The 15,128-nt window shown below is 41.4% G+C and overlaps 1 protein-coding gene and 1 long non-coding RNA gene across 2 annotated transcripts in view; one reads left to right on the top strand and one right to left on the bottom strand.

The window, feature by feature from the left end:
- The window catches only part of MYO1A (myosin IA), an 82,828-nt gene that overhangs the window by 4,448 nt on the left and 63,252 nt on the right, over positions 1–15,128 (top strand). The gene's annotated exons all lie outside the window — the stretch shown is intronic.
- The window catches only part of LOC108797047, a 14,391-nt gene continuing 2,148 nt past the window's right edge, over positions 2,886–15,128 (bottom strand). The window contains exons 3-4 of the long non-coding RNA XR_001941851.1: positions 10,980–10,983; positions 2,886–2,895 (exon numbers count right to left, since the gene is read on the bottom strand). This is a non-coding gene — a long non-coding RNA (uncharacterized LOC108797047). The remainder of the gene's footprint in view (positions 2,896–10,979; positions 10,984–15,128) is intronic.

Consider the following 15,128-nt stretch of genomic DNA (forward strand, 5'->3'; position numbering starts at 1 on the left):
CGCCCCATATTATACACTGGCCTCTCCCTATGTTATATGCTGGACCCTAGCCATATCATATGCTGGATTCTTCCCATATCAGTGCCCTACATGACACACTGCAGCAGCATTACTACAAGGTCTAACAGCCTATGATAACAGGTATTGCCTTACCTATCCCAGAATGGGATAGTTAGATAGAGTGTGATCTTTGGTCACTCATGTATTTTTATGTATTTATGGCTTGGAAATGGCAGATCATGACTCCATTTTATTTGAATGGAAAGATAAGATTAGCTTTATTACGCTGCACAGAGAGTCAAAGGTGAATAGAAAGTCTAAAAAGAATCTGCAGAGCATTACAGTTTTACAGGGCTGAACAAGGGCTGCAGTTAGACTTTGTGCTAATGTCGTTTACTTTCTTGCATTTCAGTTAGCAATCCATGGAAAGTTATAGTGTCTAAATAGCCTGAGATTTGGATTGTGAATTTAAGGTGGTTTACACTTTAAGCAGAAGAGATGAACCCCCTTCCAAGTTGCGTCTGATGCAGGTATTCCTTAGCCAGTACCTCCACTGGTGGCTGTGAAAGAACAGTTCCAAGCCTGCTGGAATGTTTGAAGTAATTCTTTTTCTGTATGATCCAGAAACCCCCTGCATTCTAGGATGGTAACTCAGCACAAAGACTACTGGAAAGTTCCTGGAACTCAGGCAGGCTTGTACTCTTCCTTTTGTTGCTAAAAGTGAAGTAAAGCTAAACCTTTTTTTTGGCTTTACTTCTCTTTTGGGTGAAAGAACATTTACTTATGTACTCCTGTGACCACATGTAAGCATATAGTGGGCTTATGCCAGCTATCAGCTGACAGCAAAGAGCTGCACCGCAGCTGGGAAGGATCCAGATGACATGTATTGGTATCCATCCAGCTGCCTGATTGACGAGTGGCTCGGACTATCTAGAGCCAGAGCCAACCATGCCCACCCCTTCCCCTGTCTGACCTTCCAGTGAGAGCTTGAGGAGGAATCCCTGCGGGGAGCAGTGACATCCAGTAATTTTTTCTCTGCTTATCCTAGGGTAACAATGCTGCTCCTACATAAATACAATATGGTGAGGGAGCCTTGTTACCCTAGCATAAGAAGTGTGTTACTGGCAGGCCACCCCATGTAAGGGCTGGTAAAGTGCAATGCATTACATTTTTGTTCTTGGGTTTAAATACACTTTAATTTACTTAGATTTGGAAGAATTCTTCAAGTTCCCATCAAAGTCTCACTTTCAATGACAAGAAAAAAAAACTATAACTAGGGAACAGTAGATACAGAGGGAATAAAATACCCAGTAGAAGAAATATTGGCTTAAACAGAAGAACTGAGTGGTATCTTGACTCCAAGTCAGTGTGTGAGTCATCATGCCAAAGTGATTGGAAAGACAAACAAGCTATCCAGTTGACAATGTCAGGCACTTGGCACGGATGAATCAGCTTGTTAAAATTTGCAGTGATTTTGTGAAAATGAGGGCATAAGGGGGAATGGGAGTGCATATAAAGTTGCATAGGATTGTCATCAAATTACTACAGGAAACTACGAATAGCTCCAACTCCTTTGGCACAAACTTCCAAAACATTGTAGATAGCTGCATCAGACAACTCAGCAGATCCACATTCAAAATAATAGTGGATAGTGCGGTCTGTTCCTATACTGCCTTGCTCTTGCAATTTTCAGATAGGTGGTAAAGTCTGCTTTCTGTATGAAAAAGGCCAAAAGAAAACATACTGAGAGAAACAAAGGTGCTGCCACTCCTGAAAATGCTAGTTGCCTGGCCGCCATGCTGAGTGTTGACATCAGCACCTTCTTAGTCAATAATCTGTAACATGCATGCAGGCAGTCAGTGAGGTCAGAACTGCTGATCTGCTTGCTTTTTCTGATTTAGTGAAACTGTAGTGAAGCCGATTGATAAGAATGAGAGCATTTTTAAAGGAGGTCTGCAGTGGAATCATTCATATTTCTCTCAGCACAGGCTTCCTTTAAACGTTTCATGAGGTAAATATGGTGGCTGCCATTGCTGACATTTCCTACTGAGAAGACTACACCCTGGCTGTCATTTGGCTTTAATACTTTTTAAGTCACCGAGCTTGAACTTTGATTTACTGCTTGCTCATTCCAGGTCAGTGAATTAAAACTATTTAAATCAGGCACAACCAGGCAACTAACATTTTCAGCAGGAGGCCAGCAATGGTAGCCCCCCTATTTTTCACATGACAGGTGAACATTGAATTAAAAGTGGGCTTCTGTATCAACCATTCACAGTACTACACAGAAAGGTAACACCTTACTACATCCCCACAGGATCCAGTTCTGCCGGATTCACATTTGTGTGGTGCGGTAATGCACATTAAATTGGAATTAAACGCACCAATCTAACTGTTTCCCAAAATAAAGATCAAGTTTAAAATGTTCAATACGTGTTATCAACTTCCTAAGGCAGAACTAATGGGCAAAAAACTAAAAATTGAGAGCAGGCTACATTGCTATATTCAAGGCAGAATCTGGTGATTACCACCTCAGTTGCCAGTGTACTTATTTCAGTTCCTAACTAGGCTTTAGCCACTTGCCGTCTGACTTTGTAAGTAAATGTCCATGCAGCTAACTGCTAATAGTAGGTGGGCGTTTAAAAACGTCCTTTCCTGTTACCGTGCCTGCATGCCCCCCTGCGCGAGAGGGAAAGTTTGCTACATACAAGCGTTTGGGTGGTTATAGATTTGCCGAATCGCTTGTATGGTTTGGGATGTGTGCACCCCCCTCCGCTGCCAGCTATCCCGGGCTGTGCTGCCCTCTCTGTGGCCCCGGGACCAGCATACCAGGTCTCTGTGGCAGGATCGAAGGGAGATCAGCACACTTCCCAGTGCCTGATCTCCCCCCAATCACTGAATGCGGAATTGATGTGTATTGCATCACTTCCGTTTTCAGCCTGTCAATTCTCTGTCTGCTGTAGCCAGAGAAGAAACTGATGAAGCGGATCTCTGCTTCATCAGCTTCTTTGGGGTCCATAGGTGACATTAGGGGTCTAATAGAGGTCACTGTATATGTGCTATCAGATAGGATGCTTGTTATCCCCCTATGTGATAGAAATAAAGTTAAGTGCAAAAAAATGAAAGTCGCATATAAAAAAAACACAAATTTTTTTTTAAAAGTCCGCCGCCCCCATTTATATGCACATACAAATGCAAACACGCATTGGGTGCGACTACGTGCGAAAACGATGATTACACTTGCGTTAAGGCTTCGTATTCATTTTGAATGTGCTGTCTAACTTTGGGAAAAACCTATGTGGCAGAAACCTTACCTGAACCTTTTTCCAGGAAATGCAACACACTTGCCTTAGTGTGTTGGGGCGCCATTTAAAGACACACATACTGAGGGGAATTTATCAAAGCTGGAGCAGACAGAAGCTGGAGCTGTGGTAACAAGTCGGCTCTCTATTTCATTTTCAAAACATATCTAAAAGTACTGAAGCTGATTGGTTATTATGGGTAACTGCTCCAGATTCTGTCTGCTCCATTTTCGATACATTCCCCCCATTGTGCATTACCTTTTGTGGTAAATCGCAGCGTCTGGGCCACCAGTGTCCTAGCAACCAATGTCCAAACTGACATTGTTCTTTTTTACCAGCAGTTTCCTTAGCCCCATTAAACAGGGTTTATTCTTTATGAATGTATTGCAGCCATCGCAACATAATGTAAACATTTTACTACTAAGAACTATGTGAATTTGTCACACATGTCTGCAATTGAAATGTGAATTGTGTCACACGCGTCCCTCCTTCTTGTGAGCAGCAGAAGGATATTGGTGCCTTAGTTGTTTACATACTCTTGAAGGGCTAAGTCCATCCAAGCTCATATAATCATGCTCATTGACGTGCCATTAAGACACCATATCTAGGTTTCTACAACTCTTTTCACCAAAAGCGTCCCTGAAGCTGAACTCTGATATTTGTACAACATAGTCTATATGGAAGGTCAAGTCTGCAGAAAGGTGGAGTCCCTTCACTTTGCTCCACACAGGAGATCATTATAAGAATAATTTAGATGAAGCAGAAGAAAACAAATGATTTGCTGTAATACAGCTGCACAAAAAAACTATTGTATTGATCACTGTGGCACCATCAACCAGCCGAGACTATGAAGTCGGCATAGATTAGTAAATGTTAAATGTTGGGGAGAAAACCATACCACAAGAAGGAAGCCCCCATCATATAAACATATACACAATCTGCATAAACCTGCGCCCTGGGAATTTGTTTATGTTGCTTTGTGACAATTCCAGTCCTAAAGCATTTCTAAGCCCAGAAACAAAAATGTAATATATTGTAGCTTACCATTTCTTAAAGTGATAATACAGTCAAAAGGTTTTTAAGCTATTTCAAATTCTGATGAAATCAAAATCACTTACAATGGATGCTGCTTCTTGATGCTTATAAGTTTTAGTTTCCTGCAGATCAGCTGGTTCCCTGAGCACTGACCCTGACATCATGTTTTATGGTGTTTGATCTGGATTAATTATTGAAAAAAGGTTTGAGAGTTTAATATTACTTTAAATGTGGTCCTAGATTGTCCTAGATTGTTCACTTCTCCTGCCTTCTCCAAACTCTTCACCCTTTTTGAATAACCCTGTGAGTCTTGGGCATTGGTGGGTCAGCTAGGCCTCTCTCTGAGACTATGAACTCTCAATCACTTCTATAAAAAAAAGATTGTTTTGATGTAGTTTTAATATGTAACGAAGCCCATGGCATTTCTGCAGCACTGATAAGATGGATGAAGTTTGGACTTATTCTGGCCAAGGTCATCTTGTGCGATACAATCCAGCCCTATTGGAAATCTGTGTCTATGATATAAACATTATCTTTAAAAGCTTAGAATATTGTTTGACCCAGTTAATTTTTTTTTGGATTTGTCTCAGTTCCTTTTCATGAATCAGTGAGTGATCCTGTAAACCTTTTAATGAGGTTGGAGAGAATGTTAAAGCAAACCCATACTAAAAGAAAGAGGAAGTCAACCACTACTAAACTCCTTCTGGAAATATGTCTGTGAAGGTTCTCATTCATCCAGGTCATGGTTTATCTGTAAAAAAATAAGTCAAGGCAACTGGACTTGCTGCAAGTTCAGTTGCCTTGACTTATTTTTTTTACAGATATCCTTCTGAAAATGCTCATCCAGTGGCTTCAGTACTTTCTGAGTCACTGTCCTGAAACAAACATGCAGATTAGATCAGAGTGAAGTCAGAACTCCTCATCAGCAAACTTGTTAAGCTGAAACCATAAATTCTGTGTGACAGCCAGGCAATTAGAATGTTCAGATGAAGATACGTGCAATGACAGCCTCCGTACGTCCCAAATTTAGGTTTCTGTTAATAAGATTTTGGAGATTGTACCTAGATCTAGAGATCGATAACAGATACAGATATTAAAGCTGAACTTGCGTCTTACCTTCAGTTTTGTACAGTTGTGCAGGCTCCTCTCCTGGACTAAAATTAATTGATTTGACTTGATTACTCTAAATTCACTGCACACTGAACTTTTCTCAGCATGCATTACAGGCTGCAGCAAGTCAAATAGACCCTACCCCATTTCATGGCTACACGACATCTAGCATAATCTGTCTCTTTCCTTTTCAACCAAACTGTCCCTGGTCTTCTCCTTATATTCATTTAGTTTCAATTGACTCAGTCATAGAGGCTCAGCATGACGTGGACTTTTAGTAGGCTGATAATCCTGCGAAAAACTCACTTCCTGTCCCGGAATGGCTATACACACTCCTCCACAGGATCTATGCAAGTAGCCACCCAAAGATAACAATGATTTAAGTGTTCAACTCACAGGAAGTGACAAGGGCACTGAATTTCTGGCAATATCAATGTGTTCTGTACTTGTTGAACATGTTCTAGAAAGTAAAAACTAATACACCCAACACATCTGATGATGCAATATAATGTATTGTTTTTTCCCCAGTCATCTTCCAGGACAGCCATCGAGATATAGGCTCCGCCTGCCTGCAACAGGAAACACATCAACCACATTAAATAAATAGACTCCTCCTTCCATCCCAAGTCAGTTTTTTTGTGTTTCCGCCGGCTACACAGGGACATCGTAATGTTTGTTGTTTTTAGGGCTCATGTTGTTTGCCTTAGGGCTGAGCCTACCCTGCTATGCGTTGGGACCTACTCCAGGATTACCTGCTGCAGCGCATGCAGGGCTTCCCTATCGGACCCCCATCCGATTCTTGGCCAAGGTTCCCTTCCATCACTCAGGGAAGGCAACCATCCTCCTGCACGTGAGTTGGCGCCAGATGAGACTAAGAACATTTTAGAAGTATAGAAAAACTACTGTTGCTTATTATTATTCAAATTTGTATTATTATTATTATTATTATTATTCAGGATTTATATAGCTACAACAATTTGCACAGCGCTTTACAATATAAGGAAGACATTACAGTTACAATATAAATCAAGACAAGATGGTAAGATGGGTGCCTGCCCCTGAAAGCTTACAATCTAAAATCCTGACAAAAATCCAATGTCCTTGTCATTCGTGTGCACTAAAACCTGAAATATCAAACAATTTTATCAGCTTTTCCCAGCTATCTTCTGTGAACTGCAAGTCACCTCCTCCATATGGAATGGAGGTGAGGAGTCCAAATTAGGAAATCAGCAGGTGACTTTGTTGCTCTTTTATAGATAGAAGTGGGTAAACGTTGTCACCCTAGGAAAGGAAGTGTGTTACTGGAAGGATCACCAGGAGAAAATAAAGGGGAAAAATACAGTTTGGACTGCAGTTGGGTTTTGATAAGAAAAGGTCACTATGTATCAGTCATACTTTTCAGAGATATATGTGCGGTTTACAAACTATTATTTATTGCTATAGGTAGTACAAACAGTTTACCTGCCAATTCTCATAACTGAGACCCCCCAAGGCTTAAACATTTGAGAAAATTGAAAATACAGGTGAAACATCTAGCTGCTAGTTAGATGCCTGCTTTTAATGTCTAACCTGGCCACTGCAATTTGATTGGCTTACCAGAATACGTAAAATGACCTCTACCTCAGTAGCCACTCAGTGTGCCTTGGGTATATCTATAGAGTTTAGCACAGGTGGACCCACCCCTAAGCCTAAAGGATATTGTTTGCTGTCCTGTGGCTAGGGCTGGTACTGGTTGTCCTACTTCTATCTCACCTCAGTTTCTTATGTTCCTAATGATTTGATCTTATTCATGATCATTAGCAAGATAAAAGATAAGAGTGAAGTGGCAGTTAAACAACGCGTATCACCTCCATGCCTTGTGAGAGTTGATGTTGTCTCGCAATGCTGGTCAATATACATAGCATATGTAGACTCTAATAGCTACTGAATTGGTGAGGGATAATGGCTAAGAGCACTGTTGGCATGAAATAATAGCGCCTAGTAATTATTCCTGTCTGTGTTGAGCAATATGGAGTGGTTGCTGAATCGGAGGTCCTGTGAGGTCTTCTAGCATTGTGAAGCTGTGCTGGACCTGTGCCCAGTGCAGCACATACTATATCTTGACAATAAAGCACGTGCTTTACTGCATGGAAATGCCTTCCAAGCTGAAACCACATGAAATTCCTATACGTGCACATGCTACAGCTTAGCTTAGACTTTAGTGGGAGGGGCCGGCAGACTCCTGTAAATGTCACATCTTTCTGCCTAAGATCTTTTTCAAAAGCAATATATGATAGAACACTCCCCCCAGATCCCTTTAGGTGTGCCTGCTTTTTCTCCCTGCTGGATGCTGCAGACTTTACCTTTGTTGATTGGTTGACTGTTTGCAGGCACATCTAAAGGGAAATCGGGGTTGTATTCTCTGACATCAGACTCTTCCAGAAACAAAATGATGGATGGCAGAAAAGGCTAATAGCTGTGAGAGGGGAGCCAACAACAGTATCAATCAGGGGGAGAAGTGATTGATGAATAATGAAGGATGTTCAAACAGAAAATGAAGGTGGTCTTAAGATAGTTGCTGCAGCTTCAAAGGGATATATTGCTGAGATGCAAGTTTATAGGAAATTGAGAGAGAGTTTACTTTTAACACAGGAGAGGAGTTGGTACAAATGTGGAGAAAAAAGCAAAGCTGGAGTTCAGCTTCATGCAAAGTTGGTTGTCCTGTTTGCATTTTTCTCTTGTAATCTCTAGTGGGTTTAATTTTTATTACTGTTTATCAGTGTAAAAACAGAAGAACTGCAAGATTACCGCTAATGGCTGGTAAATGTGCACAACATTAATGCTGGCAGTCTATTTGGGAACTAATTAATTTGTTGGCTAGTGTAAAAAGTTGTCATATAATGAAAAATAATTCCTTTTAGATGGCAAGAACAAGTAAAAATCTCTTTCCCACTGCTGCACATGCCTCAGTGCTCTTGTCGTTTACTCATTTGGAACACCAATAAAGATTTTAGAAATTAATTTTAGTCTGAATGCCAGAAATTGCTTTTAAAGCAACCAGTTATATGAAACATTCTGCTACACTAGACAGATGCATACTTTTCTTGTTCTTTCTTTACAATGTGCAGATTAAAACTATACAGATAACCACCTCCAAAAGGCCTTGCCCCACTGGTTCTTTCTTGTTCTGGAAAGTTATTTGCATACATCACCCAGGAAGCATCTCCCGGAATCTCCCCACGTGTACTTTGTACTGAAGTAAAAATAAAACTAAAAGGTTTTCAAGCAACAAGCAGCCTGTCATTTCAATAACATGTAGCAACCAACCAGTTCATACTTCTTTAAATGTTAAAGGTGAACTCTAATTTACTTTAGGGTTGCTCTTTCCCTTCCCTTTTTGAATAACAATAGAATGGTCTTCAAGTGATCCTTTCCTTTCTCAATGTTAACAAAAACTGCAACTAAACATGATCTATTTAGATTATAAACAACTCGCCATGGGATAATCACCGAACAAAACGTCTCCAGTCTGTCCCCAGAAATCCAGTTGTCCCACTACCATTAACCATAGACTGATCAAAGACACCTATGCCCTTCTTTGACAGTCTTTCTGCATGTCAATGGCCATAAAAGGGGGAAGGTAGCTGAAGATGGATATGAGGGCTTAGCTGTTGACGTTTGACAAAAAGTCACACTTTGCATATCATTAATATAGTCCGCTTGGGCTTCAGGTTTTGGACAAAGAATGAGTGTATTTTAACCAGGGAAGAAAGAAAGAAAGAAAGAAAGAAAGAAAGAAAGAAAGAAAGAAAGAAAGAAAGAAAGAAAGAAAGAAAGAAAGAAAGAAAGAGAAAAAGAAAGAAAGAAAGAAGAGGATATGCAAGAGTAACAACCCACAGAAACACTTTTTTTTTGTTATGGCTGCAATATTAAAAGCTGAAATATGACTGGTTAGCATGGGCAACTTTGCATCCTATCAGACATTATAGTTAATTGAAATCCCTCTGTTTATTATACTGAGTCTCTGGAAGCTGATGATGAAAGTGGGATACTTAGGTGGGATAGCAGGAGGAGCTCAGGGTGGTCATCTGTAAAGTGCTTCTGTTTACTAGCAGTCTAAAGAACAGACAGAAGGCAGGCAGTAACATGGAGACTTTAGTACTACAGGCTATCATTAATGTTGCCTATGTCCTTAAGCACTGTGAGTGGAGTGGATTACAAGAAAATTAATTTACAAGTATTTTGGCAGGTAAATAGTTCATAGATTTAGGTTTCTATTGTTTATTTAGCTGGTTTAGATTAAATTGATATTCTAATAGGGTTTGTAGAATGCTGTGCGGCACTGTACCATAATCTGACATTAGCCAATACTCATGTCAGGATGTTTACCAAGTACATGCATGAGTGACAATTCCGCACTTGAAGGTGTATGTGTTCCATGTCATAGTGTGCTGGTGACAATTCATTCAGTGTTGTATCCTGAATTTCATATCCTTCCTCCCAAGTGTATTTAGGTTACTTACGCCGGATGACAGCTGTAAGAAGCACGACTCCATGAGATTTCCTACAGTATGGAAGGTATTGCAAAGTCATAAGACAAAAGCTTGCCTGCCAGAATGTCTAAAGGTGGATATAATAATATATTTTCTAAGCTTAAAAGATGTACAGACTGCTCAATCTCTGCAGGCGTTCTGATTAAAACAATTCTACAGTGCTACTACACACCAGTGTAAGAATTGTTTATACAGTAGCTGATGCACATTCTGTATTTTCAGGGCATTTAGATTTGGTTTATCTGGTTGCTGCTCCAGTCTTTTTCAGGCAATTGTACTGTAGGATTCATGTCATGTCATCTGGTAACATTTTCTCTTCTCAGGTGATAAAAGAGCAGGTGCTGGTGGTAAGTCAGACACACTTACCTCAGCCTGTTGTGTTGACTAGATGTGCGTATTGTAAGGGCTTGTGTGGACTAGCTGTGTATTTAAACACAACATTCAAATGCTGTACTGCTAGAATGCATGTGTCTGTTGTGTCTGAGCTGCTTTAGCAGCCCTTTGTGGTCCTTTTGAAGCAGCAGTAAAGTATCCCCATAGGACAGGCTGCTTACACAAGAATGCAACTTAACACAAACACGCAGCTTCTTGCTGATGTAGGATTGATGAGCATCCAGCCTTTGAATGCTCATCAACACTACACAGTTAATTTCTGTGCAACAGACGTAGATTACATTTGATTTGAAGATAATTTCAAATGCAAGTGAAACACTGAAAAGCAAAGCCCATCTTCATGAGCCCTAAGGAGGTCTGGATAGTCAGTTGGCCTGGCCGTTGTCAGAGGGATGGCATGTCTGAGAGTAATGTTGGGTTGATTTGAGCTGTTTATGTTCAGTTAGGTTTGTTATATAAAAACTACAAATGCACTGTAGCCTCTGTTACTTAATGTGTTACTGCTAATAACTGCCGTAATTTTTCCACAGCGCTACTTCCACTGACTGACTTCCACTCTAGTGTTCCAGATAGGGATAAATCTGATTGTCGCCTTTTTAGAAACAACGGTACTGGTAGTATAACTTAGTACTGGTAGTTTTATACATGGTGTTCAGTATTATTGAGATGGCAGGAGTGTCAGTGCATAAATAGGGATGCTCCATCAAACATAGAAATATTTGGCCACAGATACACAACTGACGTGCTGTTACCTGTATGGTTTTTGTCTCCAATCCTTTCAGGGGCAGAGTAAGGTGGTGCAGCAGCACTATGCTCTGCCTTAGCAGTCCTACCTACCTAAGCCTGGATTCATGTCCATGCCCACAAATTCAGACCAACGCTTTCCAAACTTTTGATTAAAAAAAATGAATTATTTTTTAATCATAGCACAAACAAAGCATACAAATGATTGTCATAATCAATGGTGGTGTATCATCATCAACGTGTAGTAGCATAATTAGTTTATGATGATATCTGCTGTGTCTCTATTGTACTTTGAATGAGCTGAATAAATCAGGACTGACTATATAGTCTACTTCCAATCCATAGATTTGCCATAATACCCTGGTATCCATGCCAGATTTTACCTTGTGTCCAGCTTCCATGTCTGATTTTCCCCTCTGTCCCAGGTGCTTGGCTGTCAGCCTATGTCAGCCTATGGGGATTCACAGGACTACAGCCAATCTTCGTACTTCCTCCCCATTTAGGTTTATCTCACTTGTTGCTCTGGGTTCAAGCAGCGAGTCTGTTCTCTCCTGCTGGACACTCCGTGATTCCTAGTCTCTTTGTGTTTTCTTGGATCCCCGTGCTTCCTGGTTTCCTGTGGATTCCCTGCACGGCCTTTTCCATCCTTGCTGTTCTCTCTGTCCCCGCTTTCTCTTAGTCTCCTGTGAGTTCCTGTGGTTTCGTTTGCACTTACCTGTGAGGTGTGAGTGGCCGTGCTTGTCTGTCTGAGATCTGTTTTCCACTTGTATGTGCCCTTTCTATAGTGTGTCTGCTTACCTTCTCAGCGCTGATCTCTCTGTTTCTCCTATACCTTCGTCCTTGTTGTGCTATCCTGCACTTCTGTATATGCTTGTTCCCCTGTACTTACGTTCCTTGTAGGCCTGGTTCACACCTGTACGTTTTGTAGCGCGTTCAACGCTTTACGAACGCTCTACAAAACGCTCAAACGTGAAAATCCCATTGTTTTCTATGGGTATGGTTCACACCTTGCCGTATTTCAGCCCGTCTGAAAGCGCTACAAAACGGCCTACGCCTGAAAAGGTACATGAGCTTCTTTGCTGCGTTTTTGTGGAGCGCTTCCATTGGGATACAGCCAAGTAGCCCTCGGAAACGCGCGTTTGTCGCGCGTTTTTTTACCGTGAATCGCGGTAAAAACGCGCGCCACGAAACGCGCGATAAACGCGCATATTCGATACGCCTATGTGTGAACAGAGCCGTAATTGTATCCTGATTCTTGTGTATGCATGCCCCCTGTGCATAGTTGCCATTTTGCTATGCACACTGTGTGTACTTACTGTTTATCCTGTACCTTTTATGATGCATGTTCCCTGTCTGCACTCTCCAGTGCATCCTACCCAGTTCCTAGTGTCACGTATTCCTGGTGTGCCCTGCTGCACCCTTCCTGCACCTCTTGCTTATAGTCTTCTTTCCTACCCATCACTTAGTTCAGTTCTCCAGTGCTGTTCCCATTGTAGCGGGCCAGTCGTGTCTGCAGGCCGCAACCTGGGAGCTACCCTGCCGCACAATCAACCTCACCATCAGAGGCTCTGTAGAAGACCAGGCACTCCTTAGCTCCTGTGCCACTGGCACACCCACAGTTATTGTGCAGACACTCTTTTCCCAGTCCCCTGTGTTTGGATTACCCAGTACCCGTTCACTCCCCAAGACCTGGGTTGTAGCCCTGTTCCCTGCTCAGGACTGTTCTGCAATACCCAGAGCTCCCGTTCTCTAGTGTCCCGGATTCCAGATTGTGACAAGATATATAGATAATTGTAATTCAATCCCTAGACAGAAATGCATCCAAATAAAGCAGTGTTAAATGTTTTGTGAGAATTTCCTCCTTATAGGAATGTTCTCATAATAAAGTGGCTGGAGAAGGCTGGCTTGATGGTAATGATCAACAGGCAGAGGAATCTAGTAGATAGGGTGTGGAATTTATTCCATGATGTCCCTGTCACCTGAAGAAGAATCTTATCTTGCTACATTGTGCCACAATGGTCATGAGCCTATAGAGGCATATGTACCACTTAAATTATAATAAAAGACTTTTCAGATTCTTTTCTTTTTTTTAAATATTCTTTATTTATAAAAAGTTTACCAGAGTCCGTACAGCAATAAAACAACAAAGGAGCAAAAAGAGAACATGACATACAGAGTAATTTGGGAGGAAATAAAATAGGGGAAGGTAAGGTACAACATAGTTTCATGTGGACATTACGGTCAAAACAACAAAGGACATATGGATGCAATTCCATGAGGGATTCGGCAAATGTGATTAGGACTATACAACACTAGCATGATATTTTGCGTCACTTCCCAGAGTGGGGATACATAATATGTGGTAAATATGCATATTGGTAGACAAAATCAAAGAAAAATAAGGAAGAAAACAAGAATATCAGCACTAGATGGATAGGGAACCTTGAGATCTATACAAAAAGGAGAAATGGAGCGCCCGATCCTTGTGAAGTACTGTTTATTGACATAAATCTAAAAAGCAGTATTTTACTCACAAAGGTGAATCATAAAAGGCAGAAACATCCACCTGCCGCTCACTCAACACACTGTCAAGGCGCCTCGTAGCCAGCACTGTGTCTGAGCCACAGTGCCGGCTATGAGGCGGCTTGTCAGTGTGCTGAGTGAGTGGCGGGTTACTGTGTTTGGTTGGGTCTCTGAGCCCCTACGGCATACGTGTCAAACTCAAGGCCCGCGGGCCAGAACTGGCCCGCGACGGAATTATCTCTGGCCGCCTGATGATAATTAATTATCATTAGATCTGGCCCTGCCCGCCGACAGCTCTCTCACGCTGCCCACGGTGATCTTCATGGGACTGAGGAGCTGGAGAGCTGCCGCTGGCCAGAGGACTGCATTACCCAGCAGGCAGCAGCACAGCGTGACAAGGGAGGTGTGGCCGTGAGGTGACTGAGGGGGGTCCTGAGGTCCAGTCCAGATGACGTGAGGTGCTCCTTGGCGGGAATCAGGATCCAACCCAGATGACACAGAGCCGGGAGAGCTGCAGCCTGCAGGTACTGTACTGTGACACTGTCAGTCAGTATATCACTCCCCTTCTTCTCCATCACTTCTTTTGTACTGTAGAAGTCATGGAGAAGAGGAGGAGTGATATACTGATAGTAGTATCTGTGACACCTGTGTACCGCCTGCCTCCACACTAGTATGTAATCTAATAGTTTGAATGGCACCAGATGGAAAAACTTTTTCGTAAGTAAATTCCTTTGTTGTAAATGCTCTGTACTATTTAATGTCTTTTTGGCTTTTATTATTTAAATATTTAGGCTATTTCTTAAAGGTAAAGTAAATAAAAAAGTAAAAAAAAAATGTTTTATTGTAATTATGTATCATGCTTTTTAATAATAAAAAGTACAGGCTTTGTTATTATACAGTGTAATATACTGTATATGCCGATGTATTATACTGTGTGATATACTGTATAGACCACGGTATTATACTATGTGAACCAGCCCGGGCCCCCGACTTGGAGCATTTTTAAAATTTTGGCCAAAACGTTGTTTCTGCCTTTCATGATTCACCTTTGTGAGTACAATACTGCTTTTTGGATTTATATCAATAAACGGTCCTTCGCAAAGCTCTATGTTCCTACTTCTTGTATAAAATTAGAGTCCGTTACATTAGACCACAAACTAAAGGTGGTCTCATTTGTGTGTTTTACATCTACTCAGCTCACAATCGTAGACCTGTCATCTTTTTTTTTTTCGTTTCCAAAGATTTTTATTTCTCACAAGCATTTAGTGCATGCACTCAAACATAGTGTGCATGCATGGATAATGGTTCATACATAGATAATGATCATAACAGGGAAAATGCTCGTCAAACATGGTAATCTATTGCGATCACCTGAACTATATGGAGAAAAGGTGAGAATCTGTCCTATCAGTGATCCCAACAGGGGTACGGGAAATAAGACATTTAATAGCAGGGAAGGGGAGAAAAAAAAGGGAAAACGGGGGGCGGG

Source organism: Nanorana parkeri, unplaced genomic scaffold (genome assembly GCF_000935625.1).
Source record: "Nanorana parkeri isolate BGI_ZX_2015 unplaced genomic scaffold, ASM93562v1 scaffold1216, whole genome shotgun sequence".
Classification (NCBI taxonomy): domain Eukaryota; kingdom Metazoa; phylum Chordata; class Amphibia; order Anura; family Dicroglossidae; genus Nanorana; species Nanorana parkeri.